This window comes from Arachis stenosperma, chromosome 4 (assembly GCF_014773155.1).
Source record: "Arachis stenosperma cultivar V10309 chromosome 4, arast.V10309.gnm1.PFL2, whole genome shotgun sequence".
NCBI classification, from domain to species: domain Eukaryota; kingdom Viridiplantae; phylum Streptophyta; class Magnoliopsida; order Fabales; family Fabaceae; genus Arachis; species Arachis stenosperma.
Genome location: NC_080380.1, coordinates 22,514,983 through 22,534,690, shown reverse-complemented (window position 1 = coordinate 22,534,690; position 19,708 = coordinate 22,514,983). Strand labels below are relative to the sequence as shown.

Sequence of the window (19,708 nt, the reverse complement as noted above, 5' to 3'; positions counted from 1 at the left end):
AAGGTCATGGTGCCTATGGTACAAGGTATGGAAAACTTTCCAGGATCTTGTCTCTTTTGAGGCAATTTCTGCTTAGACAAGTCATCCAGTTCTTTGGTGAGCAAAGAAGGTTCATCCTTCCAAGTCTCATTTCCAAATAACTTGTCATTTAGCTTCATGATTGCTCCAAGGTATTTAGCAACTTGCTCTTCAGTGACATACTCATCCTCTTCAGAGGAAGAATACTCATCAGAGCTCATGAAAGGCAGAAGTAAGTCCAATGGAATCTCTATGGTCTCATTTTGAGCCTCAGATTCCCATGGTTCCTCATTAGGGAACTCATTGGAGTTCAGTGCACGCCCATTGAGGTCTTCCTCAGTGGCGTTCACTGCCTCTCTCTCCTCTCCAAATTCGGCCATGTTTATGGCTTTGCATTCTCCTTTTGGATTTTCTTCTGTATTGCTTGGGAGAGTACTTGGAGGGAGTTCAGTAATTTTCTTACTTAGCTGTCCCACTTGTGCCTCCAAATTTCTAATGGAAGACCTTGTTTCAGTCATGAAACTTTGAGTGGTTTTGATTAGATCAGAGACCATAGTTGCTAAGTCAGAGGGGTTCTGCTTAGAATTCTCTGTCTGTTGCTGAGAAGATGATGGAAAAGGCTTGCCATTGCTAAACCTGTTTCTTCCACCATTATTGTTGTTGAAACCTTGTTGAGGTCTCTCTTGATTCTTCCATGAGAGATTTGGGTGATTTCTCCATAAAGAATTATAGGTGTTTCCATAGGGTTCTCCTAGGTAATTCACCTCTTCCATTGAAGGTTTCTCAGGATCATAAGCTTCTTCTTCAGATGAAGCATCCTTAGTACTGCTTGGTGCATTTTGCATTCCAGACAGACTTTGAGAAATTAAATTGACTTGTTGAGTCAATATCTTGTTCTGAGCCAAAATGGCATTCAGAGCATCAATCTCAAGAACTCCTTTCTTCTGACTAGTCCCATTGTTCACAGGATTCCTTTCAGAAGTGTACATGAATTGGTTATTTGCAACCATTTCAATTAGCTCTTGAGCCTCTGTAGGCGTCTTCTTCAGATGAAGAGATCCTCCAGCAGAGCTATCCAAAGACATCTTGGACAGTTCAGAGAGACCACCATAGAAAATACCTATGATGCTCCATTCAGAAAGCATGTCAGAAGGACATTTTCTGATTAATTGTTTGTATCTTTCCCAAGCTTCATAGAGGGATTCTCCATCCTTCTGTCTGAAGGTTTGGACTTCCACTCTAAGCTTACTCCATCTTTGAGGTGGAAAGAACTTTGCCAAGAAGGCATTGACTAGCTTTTCCCAAGAGTCCAGGCTTTCTTTAGGTTGTGAGTCCAACCATGTTCTAGCTCTGTCTCTTACAGCAAAAGGGAATAGCATCAGTCTATAGACCTCAGGGTCTACCCCATTAGTCTTGACTATGTCACAGATTTGCAAGAATTCAGCTAAGAACTGATGAGGATCTTCCGTTGGAAGTCCATGGAACTTGCAATTCTGTTGCATTAGAGAAACTAATTGAAGCTTAAGCTCAAAGTTGTTTGCTCCAATGGCAGGGATAGAGATGCTTCTCCCATAGAAGTCGGGAGTAGGTGCAGTAAAGTCACCCAGCACCTTCCTTGCATTGTTGGTATTATTGTTGTTTTCGGCTGCCATGTCTTCTTCTTCTTTGAAGAATTCGGTCAGGTCCTCAATAAAGATTTGTGCCTTAGCTTCTCTTAGCTTTCGCTTCAAGGTCCTTTCAGGGTCAGCTTCAACAAGAATGCCTTTGTCTTTGTTCCTGCTCATATGAAAGAGAAGAGAACAAGAAAATATGGAATCCTCTATGTCACAGTATAGAGATTCCTTGAGGTGTCAGAGGAAGAAAAATGGAAGACAGAGGTAGAAAATTCGAACTTATCAAAGAAGATGGAGTTCGAATTTTGCATTAAGGAATAGTGTTAGTCCATAAATAGAAGGATGTGAAAAGAAGGGAAACAATTTTCGAAAACTAAGTAAAAGATTTTGAAAACATTTTGAAAAATTGATTGATAATTTTCGAAAACTCAAAGTGGAAGAGAAATCAAGTGATTTTTGAAAAAGATTTTGAAATTAGAAATTAAAAAGATTTGATTGAAAACTTATTTTGAAAAAGATGTGATTAAGAAGATATGATTTGAAAACAATTTTAAAAGATATGATTTGAAAACAATTTGAAAAGATATGATTTTAAAAATTAATGACTTGCCTAACAAGAAAAGATATGATTCAAACATAAAACCTTTCTCAATAGAAAAGGCAAAAAATGTTCAATCAAATCATTAATTGTTAGTAAGTATCTTTGAAAAAGGAAAGAAATTGATTTTGAAAACCTTTGATTGAAAAGATATGATTTGAAAAAGATTTGATTTTGAAAAACTTTGAAAACTTGAAAAAAAATTGATTTTGAAAACAAAATCTTCCCCCTTGTGCCATCCTGGCGTTAAACGCCCAGAATGGTGCACATTCTGGCGTTTAACGCCCAAACTACTACCCTTTTGGGCGTTAAACGCCCAGCCAGGCACCCTGGTTGGCGTTTAAACGCCAGTCTGTCTTCTTCACTGGGCATTTTTGAATGCCCAGCTTTTTCTGTGTGATTCCTCTGCAGTATGTTCTGAATCTTCAATTCTCTGTATTATTGACTTGAAAAGACACAAATTAAAAATGTTTTTGGATTTTTAAGAATAAGGAATAATCAAAATGCAACTAAAATCAAATAACAATGCATGCAAGACACCAAACTTAGCAGTTTGTATACTACTGACACTAAAAACATGAGAATGCATATGAGGAACAAGAAAAATACTCAAGTCAATAGAATTCAAAGATCAAAACAAGGAAATCATCAAGAACAACTTGAAGATTAATGAAGACACATGCATGAATGCAAAAACATGTAATTGACACCAAACTTAAGATGAGACACTAGACTCAAACAAGAAATATTTTTGGATTTTATGATTTTAAAATTTTTTTTGTGTTTTTTCAAAAATTAAGTGAAAAAGAAAATAAAGGTATCAAAATTCTTAATGAGAATTCCAGGAATCATGCAATGTTAGTCTAAAGCTTTAGTCTAAAGGAATTAGACATAGCTAGCTAAGCTTCAGCAGGACATTGCATTCAAGAGCTAAATTGATGATGATCAATCAGCTTTGGTGATGATAAGAACATCACCTTGAAACACTAGAATTCATTCTTAAGAACTCTGAAGAAAAATAATACCTAATCTAAGCAACAAGATGAACCATCAGTTGTCCATACACAAGAACAATCCCCGGCAACGGCGCCAAAAACTTGGTGCACGAAATTGTGATCACTACAACTTCGCACAACTAACCAGCAAGTGCACTGGGTCGTCCAAGTAATACCTTACGTGAGTAAGGGTCGATCCCACGGAGATTGGTGGTATGAAGCAAGCTATGGTCACCTTGTAAATCTCAGTCAGGCAGACTCAAATGGGTATAGTGATAAACGAATAAAGCATGAAGATAAAGATAGAGATACTTATGTATATCATTGGTGTGAGAGCTTCAGATAAGCGTATGAAGATGCCTTCCCTTCCGTCTCTCTGCTTTCCTACTGTCTTCATCCAATCCTTCTTACTCCTTTCCATGGCAAGCTCGTGTAGGGTTTCACCGTTGTCAGCGGCTACCTCCCATCCTCTCAGTGAAAATACGTCCCGATGCTCTGTCACAGCATGGCTAATCATCTGTCGGTTCTCGGTCCGGCCGGAATAGAATCCAGTGATTCTTTTGCGTCTGTCACTAACGCCCCGCCTTTCGGAGTTTGAAGCACGTCACAGTCATTCAATCATTGAATCCTACTCAGAATACCACAGACAAGGTTTAGACCTTCCGGATTCTCTTGAATGCCGCCATCAGTTCTCGCCTATACCACGAAGATTCCGGTTAAAGAATCCAAGAGATAAACACTAGAGCCTCGAATGCTTGTAGAACAAGAGTGGTTGTCAGTCACTTTGTTCATGAGTGAGAATGATGATGAGTGTCACGGATCATCACATTCATCAAGTTGAAGAACAAGTGATATCTTGGACAAAGAACAAGCGGAATTGAATAGAAGAACAATAGTAATTGCATTAATACTCGAGGTACAGCAGAGCTCCACACCTTAATCTATGGTGTGTAGAAACTCCACCGTTGAAAATACATAAGAACAAAAGTGATCATTGGTTTCGGCCCCAGAGAGGGAACCAGAAGAACCAAGATCTGATCTAAGAACTAAATGTCCGAAGATGAAAAATACAATAGTAAAAGGTCCTACTTATAGAAAACTAGTAGCCTAAGGTGTACAAAGATGAGTAAATGACATATAAATCCACTTCCGAGCCCACTTGGTGTGTGCTTGGGCTGAGCAATGAAGCATTTTCGTGTAGAGACTCTTCTTGGAGTTAAACGCCAGCTTTTATGCCAGTTTGGGCGTTTAACTCCCATTTTGCGTTTAACGCTGGAATTTCTGTAGGTGACTTTGAACGCCGGTTTGGGCCATCAAATCTTGGAAAAAGTATGGACTATTATATATTGCTGGAAAGCCCAGGATGTCTACTTTCCAACGCCGTTGAGAGCGCGCCAATTGGGCTTCTGTAGCTCCAGAAAATCCACTTCGAGTACAGGGAGGTCAGAATCCAACAGCATCTGCAGTCCTTTTGAGTCTCTGGATCAGATTTTTGCTCAGATCCCTCAATTTCAGCCAGAAAATACCTGAAATCATAGAAAAACACACAAACTCATAGTAAAGTCCAGAAAAGTGAATTTTAACTAAAAATTAATAAAAATATATTAAGAACTCAACTAAAACTACCAAAAACATACTAAAAACAATGCCAAAAAGCGTACAAATTATCCGCTCATCATCAGTACTCTGGGAACACCAAACCTGCTGAAGATGTGTTTCTGGAGGAATTTCAGCACAGTCTTGGTATCATTAGTGGGTGTAGCAATTGCTTCCACCCACTTAGACACATAGTCCACTGCCACCAGAATGTAAGTGTTTGAGTATGATGGTGGGAATGGACCCATGAAGTCAATCCCCCATACGTCAAACAATTCAATCTCTAATATCCCCTATTGAGGCATGGCATATCTGTGAGGCAAGTTACCAGCTCTTTGGCAACTGTCACAGTTACGCACAAACTCTCGGACATCTCTATAGAGAGTAGGCCAGTAGAAGCCACATTGGAGGACTTTAGTGGCTGTTCGCTCACTTCCAAAATGTCCTCCATACTGTGATCCATGGCAGTGCCATAGGATCCTTTGTGCTTCTTCTCTGGGTACACATCTGCGGATCATTCCGTCTGCACATCTCTTAAAGAGATACGGCTCATCCCATAGGTAGTACTTGGCATCTGAAATTAATTTCTTTCTTTGCACTCTGCTGTACTCCTGGGGTATGAACCTCACAGCTTTATAATTTGCAATATCTGCAAACCATGGAGCTTCCTGAATGGCAAAGAGTTGCTCATCTGGGAAAGTCTCAGAGATCTCAGTAGAAGGGAGGGACGCCCCAGCTACTGGTTCTATTCGGGACAGATGATCAGCTACTTGGTTCTCTGTCCCTTTTCTGTCTCTTATTTCTATATCAAACTCTTGCAGAAGCAACACCCATCTTATAAGCCTGGGTTTTGAATCCTGCTTTGTGAGTAAGTATTTAAGAGCAGCATGGTCAGTGTACACAATCACTTTGGATCCCACTAAATAGGATCTAAACTTGTCAATGGCATAGACCACTGCAAGTAACTCTTTCTCTGTGGTTGTGTAATTCTTCTGTGCATCATTTAGAACACGGCTGGCATAATAAATGATGTGCAGAAGCTTGTTATGCCTCTGTCCCAACACTGCACCAATAGCATGGTCACTGGCATCACACATTAGTTCAAATGGCAATGTCCAGTCTGGTGCAGAGATGACTGGTGCTGTGACCAGCTTGGCTTTCAGGGTCTCAAATGCTTGCAGACACTGTGTGTCAAACACAAATGGTGTGTCAGCAGCTAGCAGGTTGCTCAAAGATTTTGCAATTTTCGAAAAATCCTTTATAAATCTTCTATAGAATCCTGCATGCCCCAGAAAGCTTCTGATTGCCTTAACATTGGCAGGTGGTGGTAATTTTTCAATTACCTCTACCTTTGCCTTATCCACCTCTATTCCCCTGCTTGAAATTTTGTGCCCAAGGACAATTCCCTCAGTCACCATAAAGTGACATTTCTCCCAGTTTAAAACCAGGTTAGTCTCTTGGCACCTTTTCAGGACAAGTGCTAGGTGGTTAAGACAGGAGCTGAATGAGTCTCCATATACTGAGAAGTCATCCATGAAGACTTCCAGGAATTTCTCCACCATATCAGAGAAGATGGATAACATGCATCTCTGAAAGGTTGCAGGAGCATTACACAGACCAAAAGGCATCCTCCTGTAGGCAAACACGCCAGAAGGGCAAGTAAATGCTGTTTTCTCTTGGTCCTGAGGATCTACTACAATTTGGTTGTAACCTGAATAGCCATCCAAAAAGCAGTAATAATCATGACCAGCTAGTCTTTCTAGCATTTGGTCTATGAATGGTAAAGGAAAATGATCCTTTCTGGTGGCTGTATTGAGCCTTCTGTAGTCAATACACATACGCCACCCTGTGACTGTTCTTGTAGGAACCAGTTCATTTTTTTCATTATGAACCACTGTCATGCCTCCCTTTTTGGGGACAACTTGGACAGGGCTCACCCAGGGGCTATCAGAAATAGGATAAATAATCCCAGCCTCTAGTAATTTAGTGACCTCTTTCTGCACCACCTCCTTCATGGCTGGATTTAGCCTCCTCTGTGGTTGGACCACTGGTTTGGCATTATCCTCCAACAGGATCTTGTGCATGCATCTAGCTGGGCTAATGACCTTAAGATCACTTATGGACCACCCAAGAGCTGTCTTGTGTGTCCTTAGCACTTGAATCAGTGCTTCCTCTTCCTGTGGATTTAAAGCAGAGCTTATAATCACTGAAAAAGTGTCACCTTCTCCCAGAAATGCATATTTCAGGGATGGTGGTAGTGGTTTTAGTTCAGGTTTGGGAGGCTTATCCTCCTCCTGAGAAATTTTCGAAAATTCCTTTGTTTCTTGTGGTTCTTCTTGATCAGATTGAGCATCCTTGAAGATGTCCTCAAGCTCTGATTCTAGGCTTTCAGTCATATTGATCTCTTCCACCAAAGAGTCAATAATGTCAGCGCCCATGCAGTCATTTGGTGTGTCTGGATGCTGCATAACTTTTACAGCATTCAACTTGAACTCATCCTCATTGACTCTCAGGGTTACTTCCCCTTTTTGCACATCAATGAGAGTTCGTCCAGTTGCTAGGAAAGGTCTTCCTAGAATGAGAGTTGTACTCTTGTGCTCTTCCATTTCCAGCACTACAAAGTCAGTTGGAAAGGCGAATGGCCCAACCTTGACAATCATGTCCTCTATTATGCCTGATGGGTGTTTAATGGAGCCATCAGCAAGTTGAAGGCATATCCGGGTTGGTTTGACTTCTTCAGTCAACCCAAGCTTTCTGATAGTGGATGCAGGTATTAGATTGATGCTTGCTCCAAGGTCACACAGGGCTGTCTTGGTGCAAGCACCTTCTAATGTGCATGGTATCATAAAGCTCCCTGGATCTTGAAGCTTTTCTGGTAAGCTTTTCAGAATGACTGCACTGCATTCTTCAGTGAGAAATACTTTTTCAGTCTCTCTCCAATCCTTCTTATGACTTAAGATCTCTTTCATGAACTTAGCATAAGAAGGTATTTGCTCAAGTGCCTCTGCAAACGGAATCTTTATTTCAAGAGTCCTTAGATAGTCTGCAAAGCGGGCAAATTGCTTATCCTGTTCCGCTTGGCGGAGTTTCTGAGGATAAGGCATCTTGGCTTTATATTCTTCAACCTTAGTTGCTGCAGGTTTATTCCTTACAGAAGTGGTTGAAGAAGCCTTTTTAGAGGGATTACTGTCAGCACTCTCAGGTGTCTGATCCTCCCTTGACGTCTGAACGCCAGAAATGGGTGAAGATTGGGCGTTTAGCGCCAACTTCTCTCCCTTTTCTGGCGTTTGAACACTAGAACTGGGTAGGGAATGGGCGTTTAACGCCAGTTTTCCTCCCCTTTCTGGCGTTTGAACGCCAACAGTACTCCTCTCTGGGCTCTTGCCGTCCTCAGAGGGATTTTGGACAGTGGTTTGGTTATCCTCTGTCAATTGTTCCTTGTTTGGCTTTTTGCTACTTTGAGCAGTGTTATTTAATGTCTTCCCACTCCTCAGTTGAACTGCTTGACATTCTTCTGTTATCTGTTTAGATATCTGCTGTTTTGCTTGATTTAACTGCAGTTCTATGTTCTTGTTAGCAATTTTAGTCTCATGGAGCATCTCTTTAAATTCTGCTAACTGTTTTGTCATCAGGTGTAATTGTTGATTAAGCTCTATCATCTGTTCTTGAGGATTAGGATCAGTGGCTACTGCCAGGACTTCCTCTTTTGGAGAGAACTCATTACTAGAATACAAATATTGATTTCTAGCAACAGTGTCTATAAGCTCTTGAGCCTCTTCAATTGTCTTCCTCATGTGTATAGATCCACCAGCTGAGTGGTCTAAAGACATCTGAGCTTTTTCTGTAAGCCCATAATAGAAGATGTCTAACTGCACCCACTCTGAAAATATTTCAGAGGGGCATTTTCTTAGCATACCTCTGTACCTCTCCCAGGCATTATAAAGGTATTCATTATCCTCTTGTTTAAAGCCTTGGATGTCCAGCCTTAGCTGTGTCATCCTCCTTGGAGGGTAGAAGTGATTCAGGAATTTGTCTGATAACTGTTTCCATGTCTTTATGCTTGCTGTAGGTTGGTTATTTAACCACCTCTTAGCTTGGTCTTTTACAGCAAATGGAAACAGTAATAGTCTGTAGACATCCTGATCCACCTCTTTATCACATACTGTGTCAGCAATTTGTAAGAACTGTGCCAGAAACTCAGTAGGTTCTTCCTGTGGAAGACCGAAATACTGGCAATTTTGCTGCACTATGATAATGAGTTGAGGATTTAGCTCAAAGCTGCTTGCTTTGATGGGAGGTGTGCAGATGCTACTCCCATATGCAGCTGTAATGGGGTTAGCATATGACCCCAGAGTCCTTCTGGACTGCTCAATTCCACTTAGGTCCATGATGGATAAAGGGAATATGATATGGATTGCAAGTAGATAAATATTGTTATATTTTTTTTGACCGAAAATAATAAAATAAAATAAATGGAAAATAAAATCAAATTTCGAAAACTAAAAGAAAATAAGATCAAAGCAATTTGAAAACTGAATCAATTAGTCAATTAAAGAGATTTTGAAAAAGATTTGATTTTTGAAATGAGGAGAGAGAAAAACAATAAAATGACACCAAACTTAAAATTTTTAGAAAATCAAACACTAATTTTCGAAAATTTTTAAGGGAAAAACACAAAGAGGACACCAAACTTAGAATTTTTCAGGATCAAAAAGGGACTAGGGACATGCAAATTCGAAAATTAAAAGAAAAGCAAAAGCATGCAATTGACACCAAACTTAAAATATGAAACTAGACTCAACTGAAAGACTCTAAACCAACAAAAATAAAACAGTCCTAATCTAAGCAACAAGATAAGCCGTCAGTTGTCCAAACTCGAACAATCCCCGGCAACGGCGCCAAAAACTTGGTGCACGAAATTGCAATCACACTTTTGCAACCCCGCACAACTAACCAGCAAGTGCACTGGGTCGTCCAAGTAATACCTTACGTGAGTAAGGGTCGATCCCACGGAGATTGTCGGCTTGAAGCAAGCTATGGTTATCTTGTAAATCTTAGTCAGGATATCAATAATTATCAGGGTTGATTGTGAAAAGTAAAAGAACATGAAATAAGTACTTGTTTTGCAGTAATGAGGAACAGGTTGAGGTTTTGGAGATGCTCCATCTTCTGAATCTCTGCTTTCCTACTGTCTCCTTCTTCAAGCACGCAAGACTCCTTCCATGGCAAGTTGTATGCAAGGGTTTCACCGTTGTCAGTGGCTACCTCCCATCCTCTCAGTGGAAATGTTCAACGCACCCTGTCACGGCACGGCTATCCATCTGTCGGTTCTCAATCAGGCCGGAATAGAATCCAATGATTCTTTTGCGTCTGTCACTAACGCCCCGCCCTCAGGAGTTTGAAGCTCATCACAGTCATTCAATCATTGAATCCTACTCAGAATACCACAGACAAGGTTTAGACCTTCCGGATTCTCTTGAATACCGCCATCAGTTCTAGCTTATACCACGAAGATTCTGATTAAGGAATCCAAGAGATATCTACTCAATCTAAAGTAGAACGGAGGTGGTTGTCAGGCACGCATTCATAGTTGAGAATATGATGAGTGTCACGGGTCATCACATTCATCCGGGTTAAGAACAAGTGATATCTTAGAACGGAAGCAAGCATGATTGAATAAGAAACAGTAGTAATTGCATTAATCCATCAAGACACAGCAGAGCTCCTCACCCCCAACCATGGGGTTTAGAGACTCATACCGTGGAAGGTACACAAAGAGACGTGTAAAGTGTCATGAGGTACAGATACAATGTCAAAAGATCCTATTAATAGTGAACTAGTAACCTAAGGTTTATAGAAATGAGTAAATGACAGAAAAATCCACTTCCGGGCCCACTTGGTGTGTGCTTGGGCTGAGCATTGAAGCATTTTCGTGTAGAGACTCTTTCTGGAGTTAAACGCCAGCTTTTATGCCAGTTTGGGCGTTTAACTCCAATTTCTATGCCAGTTCCAGCGTTAAACACTGGGAATTCTGAAGCTGATTTGCAACGCCGGTTTGGGCCATCAAATCTCGGGCAAAGTATAGACTATTATACATTGATGGAAAGCCCCAGATGTCTACTTTCCAACGCTGTTGAGAGCGCGCCAATTGGGCTTCTGTAGCTCCAGAAAATCCACTTCGAGTACAGGGAGGTCAGAATCCAACAGCATCTGCAGTCCTTTTCAGCCTCTAAATCAGATTTTTGCTCAGGACCCTCAATTTCAGCCAGAAAATACCTGAAATCACAGAAAAACACACAAACTCATAGTAAAGTCCAGAAAAGTGAATTTTAACTAAAAACTAATAAAAATATACTAAAAACTAACTAAATCATACTAAAAACATACTAAAAACAATGCCAAAAAGCGTATAAATTATCCGCTCATCAAATGTCATGTTTGACTTTGTTTTTAACTAATCTTTTACATCTTGTGAACATTACCATTGATCTTGGTTTTTCCCCTCTTGTGAATCTCACTCTTATGTGAGTCAGCTTGATTTGTTTCAATCTCGTGCATCGTTTATCCTCTCATTATCCTTACAAGAGTTTTTAGTCAAAGGATTATCCTTGGGAAATTACTAATGATTGAGTTGTCCTTTCCTATGACTTTTGTGTTCTTTTGGATCAACTAAAAGCTTGTTTGATGTCGCATGCCTAGTGGATCTTGTTTTAGCTACCTTGGTTTAAGATCTTTTCTTGTATGGTTTGACTCATTTTAAGTACATCCTAATTTTTGTGAATACCTTTCTGAGATGGTGATTTCAAATATACTTTGGATTCTTGTTTGGGACTTTTTGAAGTTTTGAATTCTCTTGTAAGAAGCTTTAAACGGAATTTATTTTCTGTTGCTTGGTTATGATTGAAACCATTGTTCAATTTTGACAAAGTTAATTTAAAGTTGGCATGCGCTATTTTAAATGAGGTTTTGAAAAGCTTCCTCGTTTAGTGGAAACCTGTTCGTTTGTAACGCACCACTTATTTCCTTTACCAATTTATGAGCAAATTTCTACCTCGGACCTTCTTTTCTAAATAGAGTTTAATTTTCTCTTTCGTCCTTGCTATAATTTTTATAAACGCTTGTTTGAATATGAACTTTGAGAATTTTTGAACAAGCATTTGATTTTTATTCCGAGTTTTATGATTGCTTTTGGTTAGGTTCTGCACCTAATTATCTTTCTAACATACTTGAGAAAATATTTTGGTTCTTAACCAAACTTGTGTGCATTTTATTTTTAAAACTCTGCATAATCTACTTTAACATGAAGTTGAATTAGAGCGAAGCCACATTATTGCTTTTGTTATTCTCTTGGAGAGTGTTTGTTACTTAACTTTTCTTCTAAATTGTGAAGTGATTTTTCTGCAAGTTTTTTATTCTTTTGTGAACAGCGTATTCAGAAGTATTTTAATCGTGCTTTCAAGTTCTGAGCTTTGTCTTGAGTTTGAGATATTCTATTCTATAACCCTCGTACTTCTTCGACTCAGCTTGAATTTGTCCAAACTAATGCACTAATTTTCTTCCTATTGATCTTGTTGGATTCCTCTTATCGAAGTATTATCTTTGAAGTTGTCAATCGATTTACTTCTAGCAAACTTCATTGCTCGAGCATCCTTGTTTATCTGGAATTGGATACATTCTCTCAAATCTATGAGTATTATCCTTGACATTTGTTTCTCCTTGCTAGAACCTTGTAGCCTTCTGAGTAGACTCGAGAATAGTTTTGATATCACGTGTGACTTGTAGACGTAGTAACGCGATGCATTAGTTCTTTAAGACGTGATATGTGCATACGAAAGTTGAAACGGTAGGTGTACAACGTTATGAGTTGTAGGTGTATTGTTTTTTGCGAACGGATTTGCGGTTGCCAGGCTTATGATCGAATATGGGGATTGTAAAGTGCTTGATGGAGTTGAAAAGTTGAACCTTTGAGGTTGAGATGAGATTAGTGTGCGAATGTTGAGCACGTCGTTATAACCTTATCCTGTTTTATACCTTCAATGCCTTGCCTTACTATCACATGTTTGACACATGTCACTTTTTGCATTGAGCCTACCTGGTAATGTTTGCTTTGCACTCACACTTCTACCTTTTTACCTTTATGCATATGTCCCTCCAAGTATTTGAAAACCGTATATATGTTTATATGTTGAGATATATTTTTGCTTCTTCCTTAAATGTGTTCAAGGGTGAACTGTTAGGAAAATTTTTTTTCGTTTTGTATCAATTTTCGAGGGCGAAAATTTTTATAAGGTGGGTAGAATGTAAGACCCAGAATCTTTGAAAAGTCTTTTTATGATCAAGTCTCAAATCACATAGTTATTTATAGCCTTAATTTCAGAAATTATTTTATTAAGGATAATTAAGGAAAGTTTTGATTTATTGAATTTGAGATGAATTATAATTATTATCCAATTTTATCATTATTGGATTATTTTCTATATTTAAATTATAAAGCTGGCAGTTGTGAAATAATAAGGGGTTTATATTATTTGGATTGAATAATTAATATTTTAAATATTACTACTACTATTTTGGGAAAATAGAGAAAATAATTATATTATTCCTAATTTTTAGATTTGGGCATTTCATTGAAAATAATTTGTAAAATTGATGAACAAATAGTATTTTCCTATATATGATTAGTGTTGGATTTAATTCAGATTTCAATTACCATATCATCCCTATTTTTATGTGAAATTACTATATTGCCCTTAACCCTAATTTTGAAAAAAATGAAACCCTATTCCCCCTAGCCCTTAGCAGCCGCACCCCAACCCTCCTTCCTTGCCTCAGCAGCAACGCATACCAGATTTCCTTTTTTTGAAAGAAAGAAAAGCAGAAAAACAAGAAGGGGGAGGGAGGCTGGGAAGGGAAATCCGAGAGGGAGGAGAGCGGCGCAGCCGCCGATGCCTGTCACCGTGCCGATCGTCCTCACCACCATCGCTGGAGGAGCCGTGACCAACGCGTCGCTGTCGCTAAAGCTCCGCGCCGCTGTCCAACCGCCATCGCGCCGTCGTCTGACCGAGGAGGGGGAAGAGCGCCGCGCCTCTCTGTCTCACCGCCGCTGAACTCGCGCACAGGAAGAGAGGAGATGCGCGAAAGGGAGCCACTGCGGGGAAGCCATCGCCGCCTGCCACCATCGCCGAGCGTGGGGCCGCCGTCGAACCCGTCCCTTGTCGCCGCCGTTGAAGCTGCGAATAGAAAAGAGGGAGAGGGATGAGTCGCGAGGAAGCAACGCTGCCCTTCCATCGCCGCTGCTGCCACGATTGTAGGAGAGGGTACCCCGTTGCCGTGGGTGGTTCCACCACACTTGCCGCCGTGCCGTCAGAGTCTGCCACCATGGCCGTCGGTCTTCTAGTTGCTGCTGTGGTTGTGGGTCTGCTGTGTATGGTCGCTGATGAGCGGATAAATTGTATGCTTTTTGGCATTGTTTTTAGTATGTTCTTAGTAGTTTTAGTTTAGTTTTTATTATATTTTTATTAGTTTTTGATTAAAATTCACTTTTCTGGACTTTACTATGAGTTTGTGTGTTTTTCTGTGATTTCAGGTATTTTCTGGCTGAAATTGAGGGACCCGAGCAAAAATCTGATTCAGAGACTGAAAAGGACTGCAGATGCTGTTGGATTCTGACCTCCCTGCACTCGAAGTGGATTTTCTGGAGCTACAGAAGCCCAATTGGCGCGCTCTCAACGGCATTGGAAAGTAGACATCCTGGGCTTTCCAGCAATATATAATAGTCCATACTTTGCCCAAGATTTGATGGCCCAAACCGACGTTCAAAGTCACCCTCAGAATTCCCAGCGTTAAACGCCGGAACTGGCACCTAATTGGGAGTTAAACGCCCAAACTGGCATAAAAGCTGGAGTTAAACGCCAAGAAGAGTCTCTACACGAAAAATGCTTCATTGCTCAGCCCAAGCACACACCAAGTGGGCCCGGAAGTGGATTTTTATGTCATTTACTCACCTTTGTACACCTTAGGCTACTAGTTTTCTATAAGTAGGACCTTTTACTATTGTATTATCATCTTCGGACATCTAGTTCTTAGATTAGATCTTGGTTCTTCTGGTTCCCTCTCTGGGGCCGAAACCAATGATCACTTTTGTTCTTATGTATTTTCAACGGTGGAGTTTCTACACACCATAGATTAAGGTGTGGAGCTCTGCTGTACCTCGAGTATTAATGCAATTACTATTGTTCTTCCATTCAATTCCGCTTGTTCTTTATCCAAGATATCACTTGTTCTTCAACATGATGAAGGTGATGATTGACGCCCATCACCTTTCTCACCCATGAACAAGGTGACTGACAACCATTCTTGTTCTACAAGCATCCGAGGCTTAGTGAATATCTCTTGGATTCTTCGGAATCTTCGTGGTATAGGCAGGACCTGATGGCGGCATTCAAGAGAATCCGGAAGGTCTAAACCTTGTCTGTGGTATTCTGAGTAGGATTCAATGATTGAATGACTGTGACGTGCTTCAAACCTGTAACCTACTGGGCGTTAGTGACAGACGCAAAAGAGTGATTCTATTCCGGTAGGGGAGGGAACCAAACCGGTGATTGGCAGCACTGTGACAGAGTGCGTGCATTAGCTTTCACTGCGCGGAAGGGAGGTAGCTGCTGACAACAGTGAAACCCTACACGAGCTTGCCATGGAAAGGAGTAAGAAAGGATTGGATGAAGACATTAGGAAAGCAGAGAGACGGAAGGGAAGGCATCTTCACACGCTTGTCTGAAGCTCTTACACCAATGATATACATGAGTATCCCTATCCTTATCTTTTATGTTATTTTCGTTCATCACCATTATACATTTGAGTCTGCCTGACTGAGATTTACAAGGTGACCATAGCTTGCTTCATACCACCAATCTCCATGGGATCGACCCTTACTCACGTAAGGTATTACTTGGACGACCCAGTGCACTTGCTGGTTAGTTGTGCGAAGTTGTATTGATCACAATTTCGTGCACCAAGTTTTTGGCGCCGTTGCCGGGGATTGTTCTTGTGTATGGACAACTGACGGTTCATCTTGTTGCTTAGATTAGGTATTATTTTTCTTCAGAGTTCTTAAGAATGAATTCTAGTGTTTCAAGGTGATGTTCTTATCATCACCAAAGCTGATTGATCCTCATCTATTTAGCTCTTGAATGCAATGTCCTGCTAAAGCTTAGCCGGCCATGTCTAATTCCTTTAGACTAAAGCTTTAGACTAACATTGCATGATTCCTGGAATTCTCATTAAGAATTTTGATACCTTTATTTTCCTTTTCACTTAATTTTCGAAAAAGCACAAAAAAATTACAAAATCATAAAATCCAAAAATATGTCTTGTTTGAGTCTAGAGTCTCATCTTAAAGTTTGGTGTCAATTGCATGTTTCTGTTCTTCTTGCATTTTTCAAATTTATGCATGTGTCTTCATTAATCTTCAAGTTGTTCTTGATGATTTCCTTGTTTTGATCTTTGAATTCTCTTGACTTGAGTGTTTTGTTGTTTCTCATATGCACTCTTATTTTGTTAGTGTCAATAGTGTACAAACTGCCAAGTTTGGTGTCTTGCATGCATTGTTATTTGATTTTAGTTGCATTTTGATTATTCCTCATTATTAAAAATCCAAAAATATTTTTAATTTGTGTCTTTTCAAGTCAATAATACAGAGAATTGAAGATTCAGAACATACTGCAGAGGAATCACACAGAAAAAGCTGAGCATTCAAAAATGCCCAGTGAAGAAGACAGACTGGCGTTTAAACGCCAGCCAGGGTGCCTGGTTGGGCGTTTAACGCCCAAAAGGGTAGTAGTTTGGGCGTTAAACGCCAGAATGTGCACCATTCTGGGCGTTTAACGCCAGGATGGCAAAGGGGGAAGATTTTGTTTTCAAAATCAATTTTTTTCAAGTTTTCAAAGTTTTTCAAAATCAAATCTTTTTCAAATCATATCTTTTCAATCAAATGTTTTCAAAATCAATTTCTTTCCTTTTTCAAAGATACTTACTAACAATTAATGATTTGATTGAACATTTTTTGCCTTTTCTGTTGAGGAAGGTTTTATGTTTGAATCATATCTTTTCTTGTTAGGCAAGTCATTAATTTTTAAAAATCATATCTTTTCAAATTATTTTCAAATCATATCTTTTAAAATTGTTTTCAAATCATATCTTTTTAAAATTGTTTTCAAATCATATCTTTTCAATCACATCTTTTTAAAACCAATCATATCTTCTTAACCACATCTTTTTCAAAATAGTTTTCAATCAAATCTTTTTGATTTCTAATTTCAAAATCTTTTTCAAAAATCATTTGATTTCTTTTTTACTTTTATTTTCGAAAATCAATTAGTGTTTTTCAAAAATGTTTTCAAAATCTTTTACTTAATTTTCGAAAATTACTTCCCTTCTTCTCACATCCTTCTATTTTTGGACTAACTCTATTCCTTAATGCAAAATTCGAACTCCATCTTCTTTGATAAGTTCGAATTTTCCACTTCTGTCTTCCATTTTTCTTCCTCTGACACCTCAAGGAATCTCTATACTGTGACATAGAGGATTCCATATTTTCTTGTTTTCTTCTCTTTCATATGAGCATGAACAAAGACAAAGGCATTCTTGTTGAAGCTAACCCTGAACCTGAAAGGACCTTGAAGCGGAAGCTAAGAGAAGCTAAGGCACAACTCTCTATTGAGAACCTGACCGAATTCTTCAAAGAAGAAGAAGGCATGGCAGCCGAAAATAACAATAATGCAAACAATGCAAGGAAGGTGCTGGGTGACTTTACTGCACCTACTCCTGATTATTATGGGAGAAGCATCTCTATCCCTGCCATTGGAGCAAACAACTTTGAGCTTAAGCCTCAGTTAGTTTCTCTAATGCAACAGAATTGCAAGTTCCATGGACTTCCACTGGAAGATCCTCATCAGTTCTTAGCTGAATTCTTGCAAATCTGTGACACAGTCAAGACTAATGGGGTTGACCCTGAGGTCTACAGACTGATGTTATTCCCTTTTGCTGTAAGAGACAGAGCTAGGACTTGGTTGGACTCACAACCTAAAGAAAGTCTAGACTCATGGGAAAAGCTAGTCAATGCCTTCTTGGCAAAGTTCTTTCCACCACAAAGATGGAGTAAGCTTAGAGTGGAAGTCCAAACCTTCAGACAGAAGGATGGAGAATCCCTCTATGAAGCTTGGGAAAGATACAAACAATTAATCAGAAGATGTCCTTCAGACATGCTTTCTGAATGGAGCATCATAGGTATTTTCTATGATGGTCTCTCTGAACTATCCAAGATGTCTTTGGATAGCTCTGCTGGAGGATCTCTTCATCTGAAGAAGACGCCTGCAGAAGCTCAAGAATTGATTGAAATGGTTGCAAATAACCAATTCATGTACACTTCTGAAAGAAATCCTGTGAACAATGGGACTAGTCAGAAGAAAGGAGTTCTTGAGATTGACACTCTGAATGCCATATTGGCTCAGAACAAGATATTGACTCAACAAGTCAATTTGATTTCTCAAAGTCTGTCTGGAATGCAAAATGCACCAAGCAGTACTAAGGAAGCTTCATCTGAGGAAGAAGCCTATGATCCTGAGAACCCTTCAATGGAAGAGGTGAATTACCTAGGAGAACCCTATGGAAACACCTACAATTCTTCATGGAAGAATCAAGAGAGACCTCAACAAGGTTTCAATAACAATAATGGTGGAAGAAACAGGTTTAGCAATGGCAAGCCTTTTCCATCATCTTCACAGCAACAGACAGAGAGTTCTAAGCAGAATACTTCTGACTTAGCAACAATGGTCTCTGATCTAATAAATACCACTCAAAGTTTCATGAATGAAACAAGGTCCTCCATCAGAAATTTGGAAGGACAAGTGGGTCAGCTGAGCAAGAAAGTTACTGAACTCCCTCCTAGCACTCTCCCAAGTAATACAGAAGAAAATCCAAAAGGAGAGTGCAAAGCCATAACCATGGCCGAATATGGAGAGGAAAGAGAGGAGGTGGACGCCATTGAGGAAGACCCCAATGGGCGTGCACCAATCTCCTCTGAGTTCCTCAATGAGGAACAATGGGAATCTGAGGCTCAAAATGAGACCATAGAGATTCCATTGGACTTACTTCTGCCATTCATGAGCTCTGATGAGTATTCTTCCTCTGAAGAGGATGAGTATGTCACTGAAGAGCAAGTTGCTAAATACCTTGAAGCAATCATGAAGCTAAATGACAAGTTATTTGGAAATGAGACTTGGGAGGATGAACCACCTTTGCTCACCAAAGAACTGGATGACTTGTCTAGGCAGAAACTGCCTCAAAAGAGGCAGGATCCTGGGAAGTTTTCTATACCTTGTACCATAGGCACCATGACCTTCAAGAAGGCCTTGTGTGACTTAGGGTCAAGTGTAAACCTCATGCCCCTCTCTGTAATGGAGAAATTAGGGATCTTTGAGGTGCAAGCTGCAAGAATCTCATTAGAGATGGCAGACAATTCAAGAAAACAAGCTCATGGACTTGTAGAGAGTGTTTTGGTGAAAATTGAAGACCATTACATCCCTACTGACTTCATAGTCCTAGAGACTGGGAAGTGCATGGATGAATCCATCATCCTTGGCAGACCCTTCCTAGCCACAGCAAAGGCTGTGATTGATGTTGATAGAGGAGAGTTGATCATTCAAGTGAATGAAGAATCCTTGGTGTTTAAGGCCCAAGGACATCCCTCTATCATCATGGAGAGGAAGCATGAAGAGCTTCTCTCAAAACAGAGCCAAGCAGAGCCCCCACAGCCAAACTCTAAGTTTGGTGTTGGGAGGCCACAACCAAACTCTAAGTTTGGTGTTGAACCCCCACATTCAAACTCTAAG

General features: G+C 39.9%; 2 non-coding genes across 2 annotated transcripts; one reads left to right on the top strand and one right to left on the bottom strand.

The window, feature by feature from the left end:
• The first annotated feature begins 1,157 nt into the window (after positions 1–1,157).
• Positions 1,158–1,265, top strand: LOC130978645 (small nucleolar RNA R71). The gene has a single exon (XR_009086266.1). It is a non-coding gene; the product is annotated as a small nucleolar RNA R71 (small nucleolar RNA).
• Positions 1,266–17,977: 16,712 nt separating this feature from the next.
• On the bottom strand, positions 17,978–18,085 carry LOC130978020 (small nucleolar RNA R71). The gene has a single exon (XR_009085684.1). It is a non-coding gene; the product is annotated as a small nucleolar RNA R71 (small nucleolar RNA).
• Between the last annotated feature and the right edge of the window lie 1,623 nt (positions 18,086–19,708).